The sequence below is a fragment of the Papio anubis genome, chromosome 10 (genome assembly GCF_008728515.1).
Source record: "Papio anubis isolate 15944 chromosome 10, Panubis1.0, whole genome shotgun sequence".
In the NCBI taxonomy this organism is placed as follows: domain Eukaryota; kingdom Metazoa; phylum Chordata; class Mammalia; order Primates; family Cercopithecidae; genus Papio; species Papio anubis.
This window is the reverse complement of record NC_044985.1, coordinates 6044354-6067002: the sequence shown is the minus strand read 5'-3', so window position 1 is coordinate 6067002 and position 22649 is coordinate 6044354. Positions and strand designations below refer to the sequence as shown.

The 22649-nt window shown below is 39.7% G+C and overlaps 1 protein-coding gene across 1 annotated transcript in view; it reads left to right on the top strand.

The window, feature by feature from the left end:
* The window catches only part of CNTNAP5 (contactin associated protein family member 5), an 832800-nt gene that overhangs the window by 245954 nt on the left and 564197 nt on the right, over positions 1-22649 (top strand). The gene's annotated exons all lie outside the window — the stretch shown is intronic.

Sequence of the window (22649 nt, the reverse complement as noted above, 5' to 3'; positions counted from 1 at the left end):
ACACGATGAAACCCCGTCTCTACTAAAAAATACAAAAAACTAGCCGGGCGTAGTAGCGGGTACCTATAGTCCCAGCTACCCGGGAGGTTGAGGCAGGAGAATGGCATAAACCCGGGAGGCGGAGGTTGCAGTGAGCTGAGATTGCGCCACTGCACTGTGGCCTGGGCGACAGAGCAAGACTCCATCTCAAAAAAAAAAAGAAAGAACAGTTTTTCTAAAGTAGCATAGGTAGTACAGAGGGTCTGAGATTCAGACCAGGAAGTGATTCTTTAGAGTCAATATTAGTTTCTCTTATGTATGAAATAGATAATATCTCATTCCTGTCATTTTTGATCAATGAATAAACAGAAGTCCAGAGAATGTTAAACAGATGCTTGCGAGTTGGGGCTCAAACCCAGGCCTCCAAGTAGATGTCCATTGCTCTCTTTTTTTGACCTACTTTCGGGTCACCATGAAAACCATTCTCAGGATATTCCTGCCTTAACTTTGCTCTTGATTGGCTGTCCAGGATTTGCTTGCTTAGGCAGGAGCAAATCTTTTTTCCCCTGTGTGAATTTGTGGAGTCAGTAGTCCTGCCAGAGTCTTGGTTTGGCCTTGGTTGCAGAGGTAGACTTTAGCTATCACCTTCTTGCTTGTTCTAGTTTTGCTGGAGAGCATTTTCCCCTCAACATTTTTGGCAGGCAGTCAGGCCTTTTTATTATGTGGAAGTGCTCCTCAGGACGCACTGCAATGGTATGTCAGAGTGTGATGCTGTTGGGAGGTTAAGTAAAAGAGGTCACAAGTCTCGCCAGCGCGGGAGCAGAGAGTTGAGCTATCTGACTCTAGCATCTGCTGCAGCACTGCTGTGAGTGCCACAATTGGAGACATCCTGGCACATGTGCCTTTGGGACCCAGGTGTGCCCTCTGTGAGTTGTGGACTCTTGTAAGCCAACTCTGGTTGCAGAGATGCTGGCTTCAGTCAAGCACATAGGAATAAATTCAGGAGACAATGGAAACGTACTCTGTCTTGGCAATATTAAATTTTTGCTGAGAAGATTTGCCTTGACCATGGAGAATGAAAGAGGGACTATCAGTCGGTTTGGGCTGCTGTAATAAAATATTACATAGTAGGTGACTTATAAGCAATATATTTATTTGCTTCTCACAGTTCTAGAGATCTGGAAGTCTAAGATCAAGGTGCTGGCAAAGTTTATTTCTGGTGATGGCTTTCTGTTTCATAAATGGCACCTTCTAGCTGTGTCTTCCCATGGTCTCTGGGGCTTTTTTATAAGGGCACTAATCTCATTTATGAGCGCCTCACCCTCATGAACTAGTCACTTTCCAAAGTCTGCACCTCCTGGTGTTATTGCATTGTTGATTATGTTTCAATATGTCATTATTGGGGTAAGGAAGACACAAATATTGAGACCATAGCAGGGGCTTTTCCTCTTAGCCCAGTACTTGTACTTTATCTTTATTTAGATCTGGGGTGCACTGAGACTGCTGAACCTGCATATCAAAATATTTCCTCAATAATTGGTAAACTATCCAAGCTATCCAAATAGCTTCCATAACCTTCTGGCCATCCTAGCTCCACCCTTGAAAACCCCAAGTCTTCTCATAATTGAGCATCTAAAAGGCACATCTTGAGGCCTCCCTGGCCCATCTAGAAGTGGGTCCCCATGCTGTCATACCAGTGCCCTCGTGCGCAAACACTTGTTAAGTATTTGAAATACTACCATTCTCCTTTTTGGAACTATTAACAAAACTGTTAAAATTATTTTGATTTATCTGGTTCCTCTGCTAAACTATAAGCTTCTTGAGGGCAAGAGCTCTGCTTGGCTCACTCTTGTAGGCCTCGCCCTCAGCATGGCGTCTAGAACATCCTGTGTTCCAGGAACAGAAAACCAAACACCACATGTTCTCACTTATAAGTGGGAGCTGAACAATGAGAACATATGGACACCAGGAAGGGAACAACACACACTGGGGCCTGTCAGGGGGGTGGGGGAAGGGAGAGCATCAGGATAAATAGCTAATGCATGCAGGGCTTAATTCCTAGTTGGTGGGTTCATAAGTACAGCAAACCACCATGGCACACATGTACCCGTGTAACAAACCTGCACACCCTGCACACCCTGGAACTTAAATTAATTTTTTTTTGAAAAGAAAGAGGTACCAAAAAAAGAGCATCTTATGTTCTCAAGAAACTAAAAGGCCCCGGCAGGTCTTAATAGAGACTGAACTCACAGTTTCAGTGATGTACTAGAAAAGAGTGAATGTTTGAAACAGTGTCAACAAGCTTCACACACCCATAAAATTGTTATGCCTGCTTCTAAGGTGCAGTGTGTGCTGGGCAGAAGCAGTAGGCTCTCCCCGAGAAGACATGAGTCAGTGAGGAATGAGAGAAATGGCACTCCCAAGGAAGCCAGAGTTCACCCAGGGTATTCTGAGACAGGGTTCTTGCTTTGTCACCCAGGCCGGAGTGCAATGGCATGATCGTAGCTCACTGCAGCCTCAATCTCCTCCGCTCCAGCGGTCCTCCCACCTCAGCCTTCTCAGTACAGTTTGTGAATTTAGAACAGGTTCGTTCTTGGAGTGTGAATATGCATTCAATAGTTTGGATGTGTTTCTCTTTTCCACCGAGCAACGTGAGTAGCTTTAGTTTGTGAGATCCCAGATAGCATTCTCTTCGCTGATAGTTATTATGCGAATACCTTTGTAATGCCTGAGTCAGTGCAGTTTTACATGAGTTCCCCGGAGAATAACTTTCATGAGCTAAGACCACTTTGGCAGCTTTCCCTCCCTTTCCACTCCTGGGAATATCTGGGACATAGGCTGAGCTCTTTTTTCATAGCATTATCTTAAGAAGCGAGATTAACTGTATACTATGTAATGCATACGTTAAACAGGAGGAAACTGGATTATATAGAGTCACTTAAATTGCTAGCCAATTTTATGTGTTGGCTCTCATCTCATCTACAGTTTTAGACTTTCTGTCTTTCTATATGCTCATAAAGAAAACCCTGAGTGTGGCCTGGTGTGGTGGCTCACGCCTGTAATCCCAACAATTTAGGAAGCCAAAGAGGTTGGATAGCTTGAGGCTAAGGGTTCAAGACCAGCCTGGGCAAGATGGCAAAACCGCACCCTCTGCAAAAAGTTAACAGCAACAACAAAAAATTCGCCGGTGTGGTGATGTGCACCTGTAGTCCCGTTTACTTGGGAGGCTGACGTGAGAGGATCACCTGAGTCCAGGAGGTAGAGGCTGCAGTGGGCTAGGATTGTGCCACTGCACTCCAGTGTTGGTGACAGAATGAGGCCTTGTCTCAAAACAAAAGAAAACAAAACAAAACAAAAAAAAAAAAAGAAAAGAAAAAGAAAGAGAAAAGAGAAAACCTTGAGTGTGTAAATCTTGTTGACACAGTCTCAAACATTCATTCCTTTCAAGGACATCATTGGATGCTGTAAGTTTAATATCTATTAAGGTCTCATTTGGATGCCTTTTTATTCAGGTAATAAAATATATTGTTATTCATACTATTTTCATAGAGTCAATACGTATTATTTATTGATCTCTCATTATACAGCATGTGTTTTAAATCAATCACATTTTATTTTGATAACAGAACACTAAACTAGGTATTTGAATCCTGATTTTTAACTATGAAGAAACCAAAAGCCAGAAAGGTAAAATGATCTCCCGCAGGCCATAGAGCTACTAATTGGTGGTTTGGGGACTCAATTCGAATCTGCCTGGCTCTGGCTCACAAAGGCCTTTCCCTTGGGAGTGCCATCTCTCTCATTCCCTGCTGACTCATGCCTTCTCGGGGATGGCCTACTTCTTCTGCCCAGCACACACGGCACCTTGGAAGCAGGCATAACTTCTTTACAGTTACATTCCAGAGCAGCAATGCTCAAATTTGGTGGCACCTTAGAATTACTTGGGGAGCTCTAGGTACCACTTCTAGATATCCTAATTTCTTTGGTCTGGACTGGGCCTGAGCATCTGGGTTTATGAAAGTTTTCTGGCAATGTGGACGTGCAGCAAAGTGACAGCAATTGTTTTATAGCAGTGGTCCTCAAGCAGAATGTGCACACAAACCTCTTGGGGATGTGTTATGGAAGACCCTGATTCAGCAGAACTGAGATTGGACCTGAGATACTGAATTTCCAAAAAGCCCCCAGTGATGCTACTCTGTTGGCCCACAGACCAACACATTGCTGGCAAGGCCCCAGAATCTCCCCCTTTTCTCTGCATAGCCTGCCCATCTCCTCTTCTCCAGGTCGCCCTCCTTCTGGGAGAAATTCTCCAGTCCACGATTTACACTGTGCTCTCAATGTAGCTGTTCTCTTTCAGCAGCTCCTGTTAGTTACAAGAAAGTTCCATCTGAACTAAAACTCTCTGTTAGCTGAGTCGAATAGGGGGTGGCATGTAAAGAAGTTGAGGTCACAAGATCAGTACCCAAGTTTGATACCCACAGAGACCAGTTAGCTTTTCTATGCTCCGAACCCAAGTCTCCAGGCCAGCCATGGCTCAGATGTGTGGGACTGTCCCTGAGAGATGAATGCTTCGTGTCCATCACACATGCAATACTCCCCAGAACAGCAGCCACAGTCTGACTCCCACTCACTCGAAGGTCAATAGCATATCTTGATAGGAAATAAAGACACAGCAATGTTAGCTATAATCGAGTGCTTACCTGTGCCAGGCACTGCGATAAACATTTTAGAATCCTCGCAACATTCTGTGAGGTGGGCGGTCTCATTATCTCCATTGGATAAATGAGGAAATGGGGTTCATGGTTTTCACCTTCCGACAGCACACAACTTGTAAATAACCCAAAATGCAACCAAAACCCAAATGCAAGGACTTAGGCCAGTATGCCGGGTGCTAATCAATGTAAATTAGGGATGATAAAGGATTTGCAGCCCTTTGGGACTGGAAACTTCAAAATATGTTTTTCCACCATGTCCCTGTCAAGCTTCTTTAATCTCTGCATTGTCCCCTCTCTCAAATTATACTGATGATGACTGCCTTGTTTATTTATTGTGTTTTTAGAGAAGCTCAAATTAGACCATCCGTATGTTTGAAAATAAAAATTGAAGAACCACATAATATTGGGAGCATTTTAGCTTCATCGACTCTGAGCAGCAAATGTATCCACAGATTTATCTACCATAATATGAGTCTTGTCCTTCCAATCTACTCCTCTTTTGATTTGTCATCAGTGTACAAGGTCATAATTCTCATCTAAGAGCCTAGAGATTCCCCCAGTCAATTTTGTTTCATTCTGATGTACCTGACTAGTGGAGTCTGCAATATTTCTATAGGTTAAAGAAACATTCATGTTTTATTTTTCAGTGAAAAATTCAAGGGAAGCTACATCTTTTTTGCTTTAGTGTTCAGAAACACAAATTTTTGATATTTACAGTGAATAATGACTAATAAAGTCTAACGATTGCATAATTTTGATTTTTGATGTTAATCTGTTTATTTGAGACAGGGCCTTGCTTGCTCTGTTGCCCGGGCTGGAGTGCAATAACACAACCTTGGCTCACTGCAGCCTTGACCTCCCTGGCTCAAGGGATGCTCCCACCTCAGCCTCTCAAATAGCTGGAACTATAGGCTTCTGCCACCATGCCTGGTTAATTTAGTCTTTTTTTATATAGACAGGGACTCACCATGTTTCCCAGGCTAGTCTTACATGCCTAGGTTCAAGTGATCCTCCAGCCTTGACCTCCCAAAATGCTGAGATTACAGACATGAACCACTGCACCTGGCCAGGACAGTATAATTTAATACTAAAGACAAACTGCTAAAAATTAAGTAGCAGATAGCAAAACTTTTTGGAAGTATTCACCATTAACTTTCTCTGCTCAATTCACCAATTATGCTGTCACTGTAAATCAAGTCAATCAGTTACTCAACAGATTTTTATTGAAAACTCTATACATGGGACAATGCGTTGAGACGACGCAGGAATTGAAAGAGTCCAATATAAGGCCTCCTCACAAGGAGGTGTGGCCCTTTCTTGTAAATAGAATTTTAAAAAATTGTTTGCTTCCTCTATAAATTACTTTCTCTTGATGTCATGGAAGATCTATAAATTCTGATAAATACTTTTATTTTAAGTTAACTTTCTTCAGCATGCTTCAGGTAATAATAAAAAATTTAATTCATGATTCTTGCTATTTTAATTAAATTAAACCCTTGAAACCCCCCATCTCCCAAGTGATTTTCCACTCCCTCCTATGCGTTTATTTCCTAATAGGCACTTTATTACTCTCCGAAGTCATTTATTTATTCCTTTAGATACCCTGCCCATTTTTTCCTGCAATGAATGTTTAAGTTCTATGCTGCTAGAAGCTTCTTCCTGGTTTGGTGTTCAAAGCCAAGGACAGTGACTGGAAAGTTGGAGAAACTCAACAAACTTTCCTTGAATGAATAAATAAATAAATGAAAATTGGCTATGAATGTAGTAGAAGAGAATTCTACCCCTAGATGACAAGTTAAACAAAAATGCCTTTTTAAGTCCTCTGTCAAACTGTAAGACTTTAGGATTTTACAATTCAGTTTTCTAATTAACGATAGTAACCACTGCGTGAGCAGGCCAATATATAATCAGAGCAGTTATGTGGCCAGTGACCCAAAGACGCTAGTCATCAAAACAGCACTCAGTATTGACATTTTGTCTGTTGTATTGTGCTTTGTTTCAGTCTTCCAGGGTGTCTGGTATGTATATTTTGCTTTTTAATCTTCTAAAGACAATTTCACTGATTAGACACCTATCATTTTTGGCAAAGATCCAAAGTTAGGTATTGCTCTAATAAAGATTGTTTTTAATGAAATCGGTGACTAAACTATTGTTAACAATCTACAGTAATGAATGTATGGAGAATTTTAAGCTGTCTAAAGAAAGTGATATAGTGATATAGATATAAAATTTGTTTCACATGGCTTAAAAGTGTAGACAATTACAGAAGAATATTTAAGGGATATGAAAATGTATAAGGTTGTGAATACAAATTTGTCATCAGTCCCCCAATATTAAAACAAAGCTCTATCTCTTGAAGTATAAGAAAATTATTTCAGCATTAGAAGAAATATAATAAAATGAAATCTATACATTTATAACCAGTTACCACTTATGAATATTCATTGCATAACCAGACAGAGGACCAGGCCTTCAATGTATATATTTTTAAATGTCACTGTAATCCTGTGAAATAGATATATCACCATCATTTTATGGCTGAAGAAACTGAGAGCTGGAGAGATTAAAGAATTAATGCGAAGCTAGATCTGGGATTTGAACCAGATATACTTCCTGTGCCATGCTCTTTGCACTCTACAACAGTGCCTCTTGTGGCTTTGGCTGAAATTACACACAGTGTAAACGTGATCATTGAAGATGCTTAGGTATGTGTACACTTTTACCCAGTAGTGTGACTTTGGAGAAGTTCTACTGGTGGGATCATGAGTACTTTTTTTATTTTCTGATTTATAATTATTATTCCAAATTTATTCAAGAAATATGTTACATTTTTTAATGTGCATCTAAAAATTGAGTTTTGGGGAGGGTGTTTATAAATCTTTGGAGACATTGTAAAGGGTATTATCTGTGCTTCCCTCGACTTCCCCTTGGAACTGCTGTGAGAAGCAAGCTGTTAGGCTGGGTAGATCGCTGGTCCGACTCAGCATGACATATCTGAAGATGAACTATTCACTAAGTCATATTGAATGTGCCTTCCAGTCTTGTAGCCTTTCCTGAAACTCAATAGCTAATAGAATGCCATATTCAAAAGGCATTGAGCTATTTAATGTGTTTTCCTCAGTGCTTTGAGTTTGGAAATCATTATATAAGTTATTACTACAATTATTTTCCATCTTCATCTGCCAAAGACAGCGAAATCAATTCAGGCTACGTCTTGACTGCAACACTGTTGTAAAAGGTCCTGTACCTACTCTGAGCATATATCTTTGAAATTGAACCTAGTGATGCAACATAAATTTTAGAAAAGTCATCTTCAACTGCCAGGCTGGCCACAGAACTATTTAAAACATGATTTGGGGACCTCTATTTCAATTTCCATTACTCACAGGTCACAGGTCTTCACCTTTGTTTAGGCAGGTCCTGGACTAATGCTCTCACCAAACCGAATAGTTCTGCTGTCATCCACAGGTTACTTGACCTCTCTCTACTACAGTTTGTTTTCATGTAAATTGGGAACTGTTCCATCTGCAATTCACTCAGTAGGCGTTTTGTGATGATGTTTGTCGTAGTGGTCCAATGAGGAACCCATGAGTGTTGCACTGTCCTGAACTTTATCGGAGTTAAAGAATGGGCCCTCCTTCTAGTTTCAGCTCTTACTCACCACAGGCATTGCAGAGGCCCTGAGTCATGCCAAGTCTCAGCTTCCTTTTTTTTTCTTTTTTTAAGTAGGGATAATTATAGATGTTTCTCATAGAGTTGTTGTGAATAGGAAATTAAATGGTATGGGTGAAAAACTTGCCACAATGACAGTTGCAGAGTGAGTTCCTCATGGACAATAGATGCAACGAAGCAGAGATATACATGCCAATCATTTTGAATGTGATAATCTTGTATTTATTTTGTAATTAATAATCTTATAATTATTATTGTTTGTTTTTTGTTGATTCATGTAATTTGGTTTGCATATATATTCATTATTGAAAAATTGGCAAAGAGAAAATGGAGGCAGAGATATCTCCATAGATAGATTCTATCACTGCTACCTACAACCATTTTAAACTACTGTTAACATTTTGGTGTTTTTTGCTTTCATTTTTATTAACACAATAAATATTTTCACTGATGTAATTATATATGCTTACACAAGTTTTACGATACCTTCTTCATTCTATAATGAAAGATAAATAGTTAATATTGCTATTATAAATACTGGAAAATATTAATATTTTCATTCTGTATGTAATTATGTAATTATTTTTACCTATTTAGAAACTATAGATAGTAAATTAAGAAAAATATTAGTATTTGTAATTCTATGAGCCAGAGAGAGCCACCATTAACATTTTAAGATATTTTCTTCTGGTCTTTTTTTTATATGCATAGACCTATGTGATTTAATCTAAGGTTCCAGTGATTGTCAGACCTACAGTTATTTCCTAAGGAAAAAAAAAATGCTGCCAAATAAACACTGGCACACTGCTTTGTACCTTTTAGAACTTCTATTTTGTATGCCTTGAAATGGCCTTCAAATTATATAGGCAGAGGTTTTTATCGTAGTATCAGTCTCGGGCATACATTAAAAATAGATGCAAAATTAATTGGGTACCATATTCCTAGGACAAAACCACATTCACGGTCTGCCTCTCTTGATTCCTCTTTGGCACATTCACATCTGTGTCCAACATGGTATGGTCTTCTGTGCTGCTGTTTCTCCAAGTAAACAATATTTTTTCAATGTTGAATCACAGCATAATATTTTAAAGCCATTTTAAATAGCAATTAAATTTAAAATTTGCATTACCAGAAATGTGTATGACTCATAAAATGATGAAGGTGTGCCCATCTTTGCCCAAGTCTACACAGTTTTCAGGTGGCCAAGCACAATCCTATGAGGACCAACAGTGACCTATTGACAGGAAGATGCACCCCAATTTTAGGCATGCTACAGTGCAAAAAAGTATACACAGCTAGAACAGCTTGAAAAATTACATAATTTTTCATTTAGGGTGCTTTATTTAGTTTTATCTCTCTTTTTTTTAATTCCCATTCAATACTGAGAACATTTCCCGGTATCTTTAAGACTCTTAAAAAATATATCTTTCAAAGTATTCGATGAATGTAGAACCAAAAACCTTCAGCTTTTGAGGATTTTAGAAAATTACGATTATTGAAAACAAACCTTACAAACAGGAATATATTGAAAATTATTCCTACAAAAGCAAAGGAGGAATGGAGCAAATTAAATGATGGACACTCAAATATGTACAAAATTTAATTTAAAAAAACCATAATTGCATGTTGAAATCTCTTAATTTCTGGGAAGAATATTTTGATAGAGGCCCTATTTTTAATTAGATAAATTTGTATCTTATATCAGAAAGAAATAAAATTGAGAAAGTCTATGATTTCACATAAACCTCAATCTGATGATAGATTGAAGAGAAGCATAGAGGCATTTTATTTGACAAGTTTTATTATGTAATATTTTTATTAGAGAAAGATATTATAAAAGGAGGGGAAAATACTTCATGTATAAAATATTTGACTGAAATATGCTTAAAAACCCTATGAAAAATATTAGAATTAAGAATATCCTCCACTTATCAATGTTTTTCTGAATTTTCCAGAAATCTCAGCATCTAAAGACAGAATAAATAATATCATGGTCTACAAAGAAGCAGCAGGTAGTTCTGTCAACAATTTACAGCATATAAATTTGAAACTATAATTCTGAAGAAAGCTGTAAGCAGTTTTCTATAAAAATGACCATATTGAAAGAACACATTTTTCAGACAAATACAATAATGAGTTAGTAGAGATAGAGCTAAAGCATTAAGTATATGAATAAGTAACAAGAATAATTATTATTTGAGTTTTTTAAAATAATTTTATTGGTGAAAATTGTTTTATTTCTTAAATTTAAAAATCCCATCAATATAATAGTTTGTGATTCAGCAAATAAATATTTTTAAAAGCTTTAACATTTTTTTGTACTTGAAAATCATCTCTCATATGGTGTTTAATAAGATATTTAACCCTTTTCTTCCTGTAGATCATTTAGGATAGTTCTATTTACTGTACTCAATAGAAATGGGTATCTCTCCATTTGCAATTCTGATCATTTTGTTAGGATAGATTCCAAGTAGTGAAATTTCTAAATCTTATAAAAATTTCAAAACTGAATTGCATCGAATGGTACTCTCTGAATACCAAGAAATAAAAAATTAAAATTCCAATGCATAATTTAATTATATGCATAATCCAATGGAGTTCATAATAATCCAATGCATAATTGAAATAAAAAATATTTTTAAATAGGTTTTAAATAACTAAAAGAATATCAATTGCACTTTGTAGTAACATAATGTTTAGCAAATTATATGGATAGAACTTGTGAAAATTATTTTTAAATAGTTATAATTTTCGATCAATTATATTTTTAAATCAAAGGCATTTACTAGGTATTGGCCACATTCTATGCACTATGCATACTTCTCTCTGTCTAGGAAAAGAAAGAAAAGGTCTTTTTCTTAAGAGATTCTTCTGGTAGTGACTGAAATGCATACACTGAGGTAATCACCATAAACCTCTACAATTGTCCTAGTCAAACACCTGAGGACAGCAAACACAGAGACTGACCAACCCCACCTGCAGGAGAATAGGGCCAGGACCAAGCATGCTTGGGGCAGATTTCAAAGGAAGCAGGGAGAGTAGAGCTGAGTCTAGGAGGCTGAGTAGTTTGACAGCAGAGACGAGAAAGAATGTAGATATATAGGGACAACATAGATGTAGTCCTCAAATAGGGAAAAGCATGGTGTATTTGAGGAAGAGAGTGAAGTTGATCCCAGGATGCATGGGGCTGGGAGAAAAGGTAAGGTGGAGGGGGGCTGGGTGTCCTGTGTTAAACTGGGATGTGTCTTATTTGTCCCGACGTGGATGCTCTGATTGCATTCAATTGCACTTTCCTCTTGAGGCTAGCACTTATGCTGCTATCCCACATAGCATATTCATTCAAGAAATATTTACCGATATCTTATATTCTGTGTACCAGACACTCTTCTGATCCCAGAAAAAGAGCCTTGGGTGCAACAGATAAATGCAATAGCAATACATGAGAAAAAAAATAAGGTAATTTTAAATAATGAGAAGTATTATGAGATAAGTAAAATAGGATTTTTTTTTTTAATCCTCAGGCTAGAGTTCAATGTAAACGTATTCTGAATTAAGATGGCAGGGATCTCTCTTAAAAGATGTTATGTGGACTATAAGAAGAGTCCAGCCATCTTTAGTACCAGAGGAGAAGAAATCTAGGCAGTGGAAACCACAAAATGACCAGTGCAAAAGCCCTGGGGCAGGATCAGGCTTGGCAGTTTGAAGAACTGGAGGAAGGCCAGTACCTGAAGTTCCAGAACAGAATGAGGATGAGATGGGTACAAGAAGGGAATGTAGAGGTATTTAGAGGCTTATAGGTCTTTGTGAGGGGCTTGAATTTGATGCTAAATGCTATGCGCATCTAGTGGAAGTTTTTAGACTAAAGTAATATGATCATACTTTCCGGCAACAAAAAATTTGCACTTTCACTTTAAAATGGAAGGGAGCACATGCCACATGTATTTACTCAGTATAACGAATCCATGGCTTTATGTAATATTTAAAAATGTAGCTTTGTGTAAAACTAGAGAGGAGAGGGCCGGGTGTGGTGACTCACGCCTGTAATCCCAGCACTTTGGGAGGCCGAGGCGTTCGGATCACGAGGTCAGGAGTTTGAAACCAGCCTGACAAACATGGTAAAACTCCATCTCTACTAAAAATACAAAAATTAGCCGTGATTGGTGGTGGGATTACAGGTGCCCAGCTACTCGGCAGGCTGAGGCAGGAGAATCACTTGAACCTGGGAGGCGGAGGTAGCAGTAAGCCGAGATCCTGCCACTGCACTCCAGCCTGGGAGACAGAGCGAGACTTCATCTCAAAAACAAAACAACAACAACAACAAAAACTAGAGAGGAGAGCTTGCGCATGGTTCTCAAGTTGATTTCTTTCTTTCTTTTTTTTTTTTTTTTTTTTGCATAACTGAAGATCAATTTGGATTGCTACCATCTCTAGTTTTGATCATTAGGGCTCATGTTTGGCAGAGGTAGGAGAGTCATTTATGTGGAATGGATTATGTGGTGTACAGAGGCCTACCAGGTAGATACCTCACTTTCAGCCTCGTATGTCCGAATATATAGAGAAGACTTTCTGACTTCTCTTTAAGTACATTATTATTTGAGAAATGAGTTAATTTTCCTTCTGATCTCTGTATGGCAGTGGTCACTGAGGAGAGTGAAAATCACCTGGTGACCACTGAACAGACCTGGGAGACAAAATTGAGTATGGATCTTCTTCTGTCTGTGTATTTATAGATGTTGTGTGTGTGTGATAGAAAAGAGCTTTCATTAATTGACTTTAAAAAGTAAGTGCTTACAATATATATTTTGTCAGGAAAGTAAAGGAATAAAAGAATGCCTACTCCATAGGCAAAGAAGCCCCAAGACCTTCTGGTTTCCCATTTTTATGTTTATTTCTTGATTATATGCTAAACAAGAGGTGGATTATTAATAAGTTTTTCAGGAATGAGGTGGTCAATTCCAGAACTGAGGGTTCCTCCCAATTTTAGACCATATAGGGTAACTTCCTAATGTTCCCATGGCAGTTACCATCATTTTGACTTTGACTGATTTTCACTCAGCCTTTTTCCAAGACGTAATCATCTGCAAGAAATAAATGATGAAAGGAATTCTGTAGGAAATTAAAAATAACAAAAGTGTTTAGATAATCCTCCCCTGAGTAGTATATCATGTTTGCATGTTCAGTGAAGAAAGTCCTAAAACCTATTACGTATATTTATGTGGTACCTTCCCCTTCTGTTCATATTTTGGTATATGCTTTTTTGTATGTATATCTTACTAGATCCATTCATATCATATAGGCTGCTATTCACTTGATTATAATGATAGTGCACATTTTTTTCATGCAACGTGTCAAGGTAATTAATATTAGCTGCTCACAACAGAAAATCACCCTTGAAATTCCCGTGGTTTAATGCCACAAAGATTTATTTCTCGGGTCTGTGATTGGGTGGTCATTCACCATCTTGTAGCATGCTGCTTAGAACAAGCACCCTGCAAAGTTGCAAAGGCAAGCAAAACAAAGTGGAAGACGCACAGTGGCTCCTAACTGCCCAGAAATGGCCCACAGCACACATCCTCACAGTGTACCGTGCAGATCTGGTTTCATGGCTAAGTGTAATGGAGGACATGAAATGGATGGTGAACACTGTCTTTGTCACCACCAGCCTTTCTGTCACCAAATATCTGCTACCCTCTTACCCATGTACGCTCCCACCTTTTCCTGTCCCTCCACTCATTGGTGGTCATGATACGCCATACTTTTGTCATTCACGCTTTTGAAAGACATTCCAAAGTGCCATCCGATTACCCTGTCTACTTCCAAGACCACGTGAGTAGTAGTGTTTTCATAAACTCAGCATGTGGCTTCTCTTAGTACAGAGACCTTGACTTAAAAAAGAACTAAATTTAAAAAAAAAAAAAATGAATATCATCCCTTCTCCTCAATACTCCCTCTCCCCATAAACGTATACACATATGTATCCAATGTGTAAAAGTAGAACAGGAAAAGGATAGCTGGAGTAGACACTGCTATTCATTCAGAGGGTGAGACTAGAGAAGGGCGCTCTGCCACTCAGCAGTTCCCAGCCTGCAGCCGTTCTGCAATCCTGTTCAGCATACACCGCAACATCCTCCTGCCTTGGAAGCTGGAAGCTTGATTTACTCTCTGGGGCAGCTCCTTTGCCTGTCATTATCCAGGCTGTTAGACTCCTCTCTGGAAGGTTATTCTTTTCCCATTACTTTCTGTGGCATCAGCAAAAATGGAAATTAGGGGATATGCCTTTTGGGGTTATACTTTCTCCTCTCACTTCCTATCCACAGAAAGTCAGAACCACAAGGAATATTTTAAGCACCAAATATTAAAAAGCCTTCTTGGCCCAAACTCATGGTATATTTGGTAAAATATCTGCCTCAAAAACTAAGGGAACTACTGGTCAGTATGCTTGGTTCTCCATAGTAACCACACCCACAGTTCTTTTTGAAGTTTTGTCTTCTGTCTCAGCACCCCCTCCCTGAGACTGTCTCTCGCAACTTAATTTCAAGTAATCTTTCGGGGAAAATTCCTAGGAAGGGTACACCCCTTGGATCTTTACACTGAATTGCTTTATCCAACTGAGACATGGTACTGGGTCTTTGCTGCTGAAAGTCTTTATAAAATCCTATCATTTCTTGTGGTTATCTAAAGGCACTGTTTTTTCCAATCAATAAGTTCCCACATTTCTGCAATCTTCCCATGTCTCCTGCTCCCTGATATGTACAATTTTGTTCCTCTTTTTTCTGAACCTTACCACACACAGCTGATATACTCTTCTGATTTGCAGCTTCTTCCCGTAAGACCTAAGTCCTCCGTGCAGACAGTCTGCTTTCAAAGGTCATGATTTCAATGCAGGTTTCACCATCACCAAACGTAATTCTCCATCTTTCCAACTTCCAGTATCAGACTCCTCGCCACCCATCGGAGAACTACTAAGCAAGGCAATCCACATCCAATTATTATTATTATTTTGAGACGGAATCTCGCTCTGTTGCCCAGGCTGAAGTGCAGTGGTGTGATCTTGGCTCACTGCAACCTCCCCTCCCGGGTTCAAGTGATTCTCCTGCCTCAGCCTTCTGAGTAGCTGGCATTACAGACGCGCTACACCAGGCATGGCTAATTTTTGTATTTTTAGTAGAGATGGGGTTTTACCATGTTGTTCAGGCTGATCTCAAACTCCTGACCTTGTGATCCACCCGCCTCGCCCTCCCACACATCCAATTATTTACTTACACACTCCTTTGTTCTTTTTTCTTATTTGTTTCTTTTTTTAAACTTTATTTTAAGTTCAGGGGTGGAAACGCAAGTTTGTTACGTAGGTAAACTTGTGTCACGGAGGTTTGTTGTACAGATTTTTTCATCACCCGGTTATTAAACCTAGCACTGTTCCAGAACCGAACCGAGGGTCGGGCTGCTTATCTTCATGACCCAACAATGAGATGCATATGAGCTGGGAAAGAAGGGATTTTATGTCTGTAACTGGGTACAGGAAGACGACCTGGAAAATATCACCAGACCAACTCAAAATTACAAAGTTTTCCAGAACTTATTTACCTTCTATGCTATATGTCTATGTGTAAGTGTTCATTCATCTAAAGACATAAGTGACTAACTTCTTCTAATCTATAACTAATATCTGAGTCCTGAAGACCTTCCTCTGGAGCCTCAGTAAATTTACTTCATCTGAATGGGTCCAGGTGCTGGGGTGATTCCCCTCATCTTGTCTCCAGCTAAATCGTGGAGGTTTGGGGAGTTCCTTCAGACCCCCCAATAAAACTTGTTTAATCCTAAACGGGTCCTGTTAAGAATTCCTTCATTATCTTGTCATACTTCAAGGCCCGGGGAAGGCCTAGGCAAAACTCTTGGTGGGTTTTTGCTACTTTCCAACTTTTGTGTAAAGACACTGGCCCTATCAGCTTTGAATGTTTCACTTAACCGCTTAGTGCTGAAACAATTGTTCTAGAGGCCTGATTGCTGACTGTTCAGCCATTAGGGAGACCCGGCCTGCCACAGGGTCATAGAACTATCTCCTTAGTTTAGCTAAAGGTAGGGGGTCCTTGTCACATTGCCATGAAAAATAAGTCTCGCAGACAATTTGAAGGGGAGAAAAATGGAATTTATTGGACGAAAAGGAAAGAAAAGGGGAACAGGGACTCACTGCAAAGCCAGAGAGAGAATCCCCCCAGTATATGCTTCCCACATCACATATTGAATCCTGGGTTCCACACAGGAAGAGGAGGGGTCAGGCTCTTCCCCACTGCAATTGGCGCAAATTTTGGTGGCTCCCCTGCAGTGGGCACTCCTCCCAGTGCGCAGGCTGGTTGGAGTTTCTCTGGGGACCCCTTCTTACCTGGCTGTCTCAACAGTACCCATTAGTTATTTTTCCTGATCCTCCCCCTTCTCCCACCCTCCACCCTCCAAAAGGCCTCAGTGCATTTTCCCCTCTATGTATCCATGTACTCTCATCATTTAGCTCCCACTTATAAGTGAGAACATACAGTATTTGGTTTTCTGTTCCTGTGTGAGTTTGCTAAGGATAATGGCCTCCAGGACTCCATCCATGTCCCGGCAAAGGACATGGCCTCATTCTTTTTTATGGCTGCATTGGATTCCATGGTATAATACATACCACATTTTCTTTATCGAGTCTATCACTGATGAGTATTTAGGTCGATTCCACGTCTTTGCTATTGTGAATAGTGCTGCAATGAACATCATTGATGAGCATTTAGGTCAATTCCACATCTTTGCTATTGTGAATAGTGCTGCAATGAACATGCGCGCACATGTGTCTTTATGCAGAAGCACCTGATTTCAAGCTACCAATTTCCATATTAGTCTAAGTAATTAATACTAACTGTTCATGGAAGACAAACCTCCAAACTCTCCATGTTGAATGCAGCAATGTATTTCTCACATTATAGTTGGATGTGGAGGAGGCATCCTTCCTTCATCTAAAGCTTAACCACCTGGAATGCCTGGTGTCTGAAGTCACAAAGGCCATGGTGAAGGGAAGGACTAATGGATGTGGTACCCTAGCTTTTAACCATCTTGTCCCATTGTTAATACACACCACTCTTGCTTGTGTCTACTTGCTGGAACTAGTCTGATGGCTCCAATCTCAATTCAAGTATGGCTAGGAAGTTTAGGAGAACACATGTAATATTTGGCGAGGATTAAATCTCTTTCTCACACTATTACAAATCAGTTTTCCTTTGTAAAACTGCCGTCACTTCCATGATTTAATATTAATTTCAACTTTTTCTTAGAGGTGAGACAGCAAAGTCATGACTCATTCCAACTCTGTGGATGAGAAAATCTATGAGTATCCACCTGTCTTTGATTACACTGGCTTCCGTAGCATTTCCTCTTATCTTAGGTTTACTGCACACAGAAATCTGTTTTCTTATTCTCCAGACACTATCACTGAGCCCAAACATTTCTGTAATCACAAAGACACATAATCACAAGGAAGGCAGATAAGTCTGATAAACTGTAACAAGTGCAGAGTCCCCTCACTGAGTCCATAGGAAGGGTCTGCTGGAGGAAGGGAGGTTTAAGCTGATGCATTTGGGATGGATGGGAATGAGTCACGTGAAGATAGGAGAGGAGTGTATTTCCAGGCATGGAGCAGACAGTAGAGCAGGCTGGGAGGAAGAAGAGGGTAAGAATCCTTGGTACAATGGAGGAAGGTCATCAGGTCTGCAATGCCTCCTGTAGAGGGGACAGAAGTGGGGCTGGACCACAGGTGAGTGGCAGGGATAGAAGCACTGGCAGGCCACAGGAAAAAGGTTAGTTTATGCTGAAGACAGAAGGTTTAAGCAAAGTAGGGCCAGGAGCTTTTCCATTCCCTTGCCTTCATCCATTGTCCTGCAGGCTGCAAGGACTTAGAACAGGTTTGGCCTGAGGGCCAACAGCAGCTTTTCAGCAGGCAGCTTCTCCAGATGGTTAAACAGAGGTAACCAGAGGGCCAAAGGGCAAGACTGTGCTGCAGCTGTCACCTTGAAACACTGAGAGGAAATATACTTGCCCATCAGATCCAGTTACAGGAAATATGAAACCCAAGCATGCTAGCCATAATGTATTTCTGCTTTGGAGACAAATACATCCTCAAATACTTCTGTACAAAATACTACAGTGAAAAGTTTAAAAACATGTTTTTAAACAAAATGAGCTCCCTGAAGAAGTTGCAGTATCTAAGCTCACACTTGTTTTTTCTTGAATTTGTGATTTAGCAGTTTTGGGATTAGGCATCACGTGTTTTACAAAGATGTTGATCTGTAATTGCTAGTGCTGACTCTTTTGCTTTGATGATGGACTATATAACATTGGCAATTGATAGTCTCTGAATCTTTATTTTCTTTGCAAAGGTAGCATGTCATCTCCAAAAACCGGACAGCTGTACTTGCTAAATAAAGTGTAGTATCGATCAACCTCTTAAACTATCATGCCTTTTACAATTTGTGAACTAACATTGCACTACTCATTTTGCTCTTATCCATCACACTTGATTCTTGCCTGCATTTCTGCTCCCCAGGCAGGCACATAAGAAGGAAATCACTAGTGAAGGATTTATGCATAATGTGGTATTCTTGGCTATCCTCATATACTTAAATTTCATTGATACTGTTTTGGAAAATGACTTTATAATAACGTGAGATTATGCTGCTCAGCTTGGCTTACTACCTATAATGCTATGTGACACTCATGTACGTTATACTCCATAAAAGAAAGCAGGGCAGACTCATATCCCATTCACTGTGTACATCCTAAAACCTCATTCCCAAAAGCTTCTATCCAAACCATGTTTCATCCTCTCCCAGATCTTGGCACTGTATCAGGCCTATGATGATACTCCTGATGCAACAGCAACTGTTGCCATTTTGTCTCTGATCTCTTGGGTGACTAATTTCTGGATCCACCTTAAAAATTCCACTTTGGATTATTGTTGGAGGACACTCACCACAGGTGACTCCTTAAGGGAAAATGTCACTGAAGTACTGTTATGGACTAAATTTTATCATCCCCAAATTTGTAGATTGAATTCCTAACTTCCAAAGTGACTATATTTAGAGATAGGACCTTTAAGGACATAATTGCGATTAAATGAGGTCATAAGGTGAAGCTCTAATCCAAAAGGATTGATGTCTTTGTAAGAAGAGGAAAAGACCCTAAGATTGCACACACAGAGGAAAGGCCATGTGAGAACGCAGTGAGAAGGCAACTGTCTGCAAGCCATGTAGTGAGGCTGCAACAGAAACTAAATCAGCTAGAACTTATCTGAGATTTCCAGTCTCCAGAACTGTGAGAAAACAAACTTCTATGGTTTAAGCCACATGGTCTATATTTGGTTGTAGAAATTCTAGTCAATTGTTACACAGACTATATACTGTTAAGAATAAATAAAAAAATAAATAAGTAAAACCATGCTATCCCTATCCCTTTGCTGTGTTTCACATTTATGTGACTGCCTTAGCTTAGTTTATTCTGCTGTAACAGAATAACACAGACTGGGTAATTTTAAATAAATGGAAATGTATTTGGCTCATGGGTCTAGAGGCTGGGAAATCCAAGAGCATGTCTCTGGCATCTTATAAGAGTCTTCGTGATACATCATCCCATGGCAGAATGTGAAGGGACACAGAAAGTGAGGGCAAGAGAGCAAGAGAGGAAGAGGACCACACCTACCATTTTATCAGGAACTCACTCCTGAAGTAACTAACTCACTCCACAAAATAACAGCATTGATTCATTCATGAGGACAGAGCCCCTGATGACTTTAATCACCTCTTATCAGTCCCCACCTCCCAACACTCTTGCACTGGGGATTAGGTTTCCAACAAGTGAACTTTGGGAGATACCTGAAAGCCATAGTGGTACCCATTTTTGTCATCTGTAGATTTGGCTCTTTCCCCTGACCAAAGACTTCTGGGCTTGAGTAAGCTGAGTATGTTGTAAAGATTACTTAGTTTAGAAAGTAGCTAGTCCAATGTGAAATTCCTTTTTTGCCTTTTGTGAAATGTACCTTGTCACCAGATTCTGACCTGGATCTTGTGTGTTTACTGCTCAGAGCTTCTTCCTAGGAATTGAATCCTTTTGTTGCTCTTTGTTTTTTGTATTCTGACTACATAGATTTGCTCTTTGCCTACATAAAGGAGCAAACCTACCTTCCTGTTATTCCTTTCTTCGCTAATCTATCTTTTTGTGTTTGACTGCAGTTCACCATGAATTGTGTTTTCCACCAGCTTCCAAGCTTCCACTGTGTTGTGGAAACACCCTCACTCCTTCTCGTGAACATTTGGGAGGTCTATTTTTTTTCATTTTGTCTAAGCCCTGCTGAATCATTACCAGCATATGGGGAAGAGGGAGGCAGAAACCAAGTATCCCTCCCCTGAATCTACTCAAACAGGACAGTGTCTGTTTGGACACATAGCCAGAGTGTTATGGAAGAAATTCTTGTAAACTATGTATTCAGTCATGATACACATTTCTAAATGGTGAGTTTCAAAAATAGATGATTCTACCTTGCAAACTTGTGCAAATGTATATAACAGACAGAGAGGCAGCAGCCTATCCGTGTCAACAGCCATAGAACATGTCTGACCCTTCTTCTGAGGCTAGAAACAGCTGTAAATGCAGCTCTCAGGAACCCAGACAGGTGTTCAAGTTATAATCAAACAGTTGTCAAAATTGCTACTTTCTCTGTTTCTTTAAAACATTGACACTTTAAAGCATAGTGTAGTTTTCAGCTACTAATGGAATTAAATATATAGATTATCTAAAAGAGTAAAAATTTTAAAAGAGCAACTTCTTTGGGATCAGTTTATTTCCACATGATGAGGCATGACCTAACTCACCTATCTGAATCATAATAATAATAGTAATAATAACAATAATAACAGACTGGGCACCATGGCTCACATCTGTAATCTCTGCATGTTGGGAGGCCACAGAGGCGCATCGCTTGAGGCCAGGAGTTCAAGACCAGCCTAAGCAACATAGAAAGACCCTGTCTTTACAAAACATTAAACAATTAGCCCAGCATAATTTTGCGTGCCAATAGTTCCAGATACTCAGAAGGCTGAGTGGGGGATCACTTGAGCCCAGGAGTCCAAAGTTAGAGCAAGCTACGTTTGTGACACTGCATTTCATCCTGGGCTACAGAGTGAGACCCTGTCTCAAAAAGATAAAAAGTAAATACAAATAATCATAAATTTTATTCATGCCAGGAACTGTGCTAGGTCCTGGGGAGATATGATGCTTAAGACAAACGAAGGCTCTGAGTGTATACATGGTATACTTTAGCAACTTTATAAGTTGTATACTTTGGCAACAAGGATAATTAAATAAATAACTAGGCAAATCATTATAAACATAAGTAATTATAATTTCTATGCTAAGGAGAAGTACTTTGCAAAGGGAGAATTTATAAATTGAGCCCTTGACCTAGGTCTGGGGACCAAGAAAGACTTCTGTGAAGTAGAAACATTTGAGTTGAGATGTGAAATATAAGAGGGGATAACCACAGGGAGAAATGGAAAAGTAGACCCTGCAAGAAAACAGATATATGAAAATATTGAACCAGGAATTGTTCATTGGAATTGCAGAAGGTCATAGGAGCCAGATAGGAAGGGGCCAGATCCTTCAGGTTTCCGATGGCAATGATAAGCAATTAATTACTTAGAGTTCTGAAAGCACTAGACAGCTGTAAAGGATTCTTAAGTGGGGAGTCATATGAACAGAACCTCCTTCAAAAAATAACATTCTGGCTACAATGTGGAGGGTGAATTGGAAAGAGACAAGAACAGTGATGAGAAAACGAAACTAGTAGTCAGCAACAAGGAACAGTGGCATCTCTCACTTCATGCCATACAAAAATGGCCAGAGACTTCCCAATTTGTTTCCTAATTTTCAAAAGTATTCTTATGCCCTAGGTGTTTCTTTGAAGATGACCTCAGTCACTCATTCACTCATTCAACCTCCATTGTTTGTGCACTGACCCTATGCCAGGCACTGGGGTTCAGAGAGGGAACGCACAGCCCTGGCCCCCAAGGAGTACTCTAGGGACAGGCAATCGAGTTATGGTAGAATGGGGATTATCCCAGGAATAAGCAAAATAGCAATAGTCACACCGCAAGCTAGGTGTGGTGGCACACACCTGTAATCTCAGCACTCTGGGAGGCCAAGGCAGGGGAATCTCTTGAGCTCAGGAGTTCAAGACCAGCCTGGGTAACATGGTGAAACCCCATCTGT